Source organism: Apium graveolens, chromosome 4 (assembly GCF_009905375.1).
Source record: "Apium graveolens cultivar Ventura chromosome 4, ASM990537v1, whole genome shotgun sequence".
NCBI lineage: Eukaryota > Viridiplantae > Streptophyta > Magnoliopsida > Apiales > Apiaceae > Apium > Apium graveolens.
In genome coordinates this window covers 145840841-145844864 of record NC_133650.1, presented here as the reverse complement: position 1 = coordinate 145844864, position 4024 = coordinate 145840841, and the positions used below count along the sequence as shown (strand labels likewise).

General features: G+C 38.6%; 1 non-coding gene across 1 annotated transcript; it reads right to left on the bottom strand.

Moving 5' to 3' along the window:
• Positions 1–3385: 3385 nt before the first annotated feature.
• LOC141722853 (small nucleolar RNA R71) lies at positions 3386–3492 on the bottom strand. Its single transcript, XR_012575852.1, has one exon. It is a non-coding gene; the product is annotated as a small nucleolar RNA R71 (small nucleolar RNA).
• Positions 3493–4024: the final 532 nt, after the last annotated feature.

Here is a 4024-nt window from a genome sequence, read left to right as displayed (position 1 = left end):
ATGAATATATGGGATGTATGCAGCAGATTTGACAATAATTTGGCAAAGGTATGGGTTGGTTTGATTGTGTGGTGAAGTGAGAAAAGGGAGAAGTATGGCTTGTGTACTTGTTTGTCTCCCATCACTATTCAACACTATTCCACTAACTATTCTAGTTAGCTTCTAATCATCTAGTTACACTACTAACTACTAGTTAGGAGTTGGTTTTGCATGGCCAACTTGCATGGGATTTAATTTCTCATTCGTTTATTTATCGTAAACGCAATCGTCGTTCCATTCTAATAGTTTCCACGTATAACGACTTGTTTCGTAGCGATTTCTTTTATCGCTTATAATCCTATAACCAATTCCATTCCTTCTCTTGATCATAGAAACACCTTGATATATTATTTATTTCACGTAGTATTCCCGGTTCTACGCCATTCTTTACGGATACAAAAACACGTAGTATAATCGTGAATCTTCGAATTCCGTCGGCTTTTACATTCACTTATTTTCCTCGATAAACAAGAATATGATCTCGGATTCTCAAAATTCCACTATTCATTTTATGATGATCCCTATACGTATTACTTAATCAGCTCAAGTTACTATTCACAGAAGTTTTAAAATATTACAAAAATCAGGGTTCTTACAGTCTCCCCCCTTAAAAGGATTCTATCCCGGAATCAACTCACAAATAGATGGGGGTACCTTTCTCGCAGGTGGCTCTCTAATTCCCAAGTCGACTCCTCGACCCTGGGATATCTCAACAAGACTCTGAATAGTGATTAACAAAAGCTATTCCGTCAATAATCTCTGGAGATGACATCAAAGGTTTTCATTACGGGAGAAGCTATACAGAAAAAGGGATGTCATCATGTATTCAACAATTGATATCACTGATAACAACTAATCATTGGAGTCACTGATAACAGTTGAAGCATCTTTCTTGCTGAAGAATCAAGGCACAAAACCTCTAATCAGACGGTTATGCATCAACGGACAAAATGTCATTTCAACGAAAGATTAGTCTCTCATCTGAAGCAGGAAGGTTGAGAAGCTTGCTCTTCTTAGAGTAAGGGAATGATATGCTCGTGGCTAGACTAAAATCTCAAAGAAAGGTGAATTCAATGGTTTCTACCGTAAAGCTTCATTTGATAAAAGTTTAGCTATGACATTGGAAGCTCTCACCCTTGACCATAAACATTAGGAACTCTTTTGTAGAAAGTGGTTAGTGAGAGGACTACCTCATCTGAAATTCAGAAGATGATAAATATGAGGCATGTCAGAAAGAGGAGTCAAAGACAACATCACATCAAAGAAAAGATATACCTTAGTGATGGTGGTTGACTACTCTTATGAAACAAAGTTGTTGTTCATGTGTTCTAATAAGTGGATTTTATATCCACTTGGAACGCTTTATTACAAGTTTAAATTGGTGTTTTGGACTCAAGTTGTTGGTATTTTGATGTGTTTTTGTGTTATTGCATTTCAGGTATCAGTTATTTGAAGAAAAGAGCTTTTAAAGGAAATATGATAAAACGTGATCAGAATTGGAAGCCAAGGACATTGTCAAGTTATAGAGAATCTCAATAGCTTCGTGTGGGCAGTTGAATCGCCTAATTCTGATGAGTAGAACTCAAGTTATGGCCAAAACAAGATTTATCAGAAATTTTTCCAAACAGGAGCTGAGCGCCCGCTCAGGAGAGCTGAGCGCCCGCCCAGGAGCTGAGCGCCCGCCCAGGAGAGCTGAGCGGCCGCCCAAGGCGCGGCTGGTCCCTGATTTCGTTGAAAAGGACTTTTCTGAGTGGAATTTGACGATTTTAAGGGTCCAGGTCCACTAGGGGCATATATATACTTAAAAAAAGGGATTTCATCATCCGGGAAGATTGGGATACCAAGAAGAAGACCTAGAAGCACAAAATAACTCCGAAAAAGAAGATCTTGTTTACAACTTGTGATTCTTTGAATTAGTTGTAACTTTGGATGCTCGTTTTCATTCTTGTTGAACCTAGATCTCGTTTATTCGTACTTTGATTATTATTCAGTTTATTAAGACCTTATTTTATACCATGCTTTCATTAGAACCCATGATGACGATGAGTTCAATCATGGGCTAATTGTTATTATGGGGTTCTAGCGGATTTACTTATGGATTTCAATAGTTAATTATTTCGATATCTTGGTGTGTGGTGATTGATTGCTATCCTAGTATTGGTTATGCTTATTCGTCTTATGTGCATAGCTAACATATAAGATAGTGTGTTAATCTCTATTGAAGCGACAGTGAATATAGAGGTTTAGAACTTGCCAGGCTAGCATAGGTTCATGTATGTGTATACATGATTCGTAGGTAACTCTAACTGTTTTACTTGCCCTATGTAATCATTATGGATAACTTGTGCTTAAACCGTTATGTTGTCAAATTCTATAGACATATAGGGTCTCAATATAATTGGTGCTTATTCAGCTTCCATCTCTTTTGTGGATGTCTGGTAGAATGGTACTCGTGCAACGAAAGTTGGCGTTTATCAGTTTCGTGTTATCTGGTTAGTGTCATCACCATCACATGCTAAGGTTAAGAACAATAAGGCTATTGAATGAAGTATTTAATGAAGTTAGAATCCCATGTTTGTCATATATAGTAATTTAACCTCAATTTTCTTAGTTAATGTTATTTAGTATAATCTCTTAGTTTAATAAAAACCCAATTTGTTATTTGTCTTAGCATTGAGTGATAACCATACATTGTTGCATAGGTGCATAAATTGAACTTAACCTAAACCAGTCTATGTGGGAACGAATCTGATTTATATCTTATACTACTTGCGAACGCGTATACTTACGTGAATATTAGCGCGTGTTTTCGCCCTAACAAGTTTTTGGCGCCGCTGCCGGGGACTCGGTGTTAATTTTTAGTTTATGTGCTTGTCATCAGTGGTCGTTATAGTTCACTGACTCAGATTCTTTTACTTTCACGGTTTATTTGTTTGTGTATCAGATACTCATTACAATGGGAGATCCAGCAGCATGAACGAAAGCCTTGATGGATTTTTCTCAACCCAATATCAATGATATTCAATCTAGCATTGTCCGGCCAGCTATCACAGCTAATACCTTTGAGATCAAGCCTGGCATAATTTAATGGGTGCAGAATTCAATCCAGTTTGGGGGTTCTCCAACTGAAGATCCCAATATGCACATTAGGGACTTTATTGAGATCTGCGACACCTTCAAGTTCAACGGTGTTTCTGAAGATGCTGTGAAGCTGAGACTGTTCCCATTCTCTCTGAGGGACAAGGCTAAGAGCTGGTTACACTCTCTACCAGCTGGTTTGATTACTATTTGGGAAGATCTTGCTCGGAAGTTTCTTACTAAATTCTTCTCTATGGCAAAGACAGCTGCACTCAGGAATGCTATTACTCAATTTGCGCAACAAACGGGAGAATTTCTAAGTGAAGCTTGGGAGCGCTACAAGGAGATGCTTAGGAAATATCCTCATCATGGAATGCCTGATTGGATGATCATCAATTGTTTTTACAATGGATTGGGAGCACAGTCCAGACCCATGCTCGATGCAGCAGCATGTGGAGCATTATGGGAAAAGAGCTATAAGGAAGCTTATGATCTAATTGAACTGATGGCTGCTAATGAATATCAGTATCCAACCCAGAGATGTCCACAGGGCAAGGTAGCAGGAGTTCTTGTAGTGGATACAGCTACGGCTGTCACTGCTCAACTAAAGGCATTATCTATGAAGATCGATTCTCTGGCTAACTATGGTGTTAAGCAGATAATTAGTGTTTGTGAGCTGTGTGCAGCTCCGTATGTGACAGAGCAATGCATTATATCTAGTGACTCAGCTCAGTTTGTGAGCAACTTTCAGAGATCGCAGCAGCCAGTTCCTGCCACTTATCATCCTGACAACTGGAATCATCCTAACTTCAGCTGGAGCAACAATCAGAATATGATGCAACAACCGTTCCAGCAGTTTGGAAATAAGCTATTCAACCCTCCTGGTTTTCAGAAACAAATTATACCA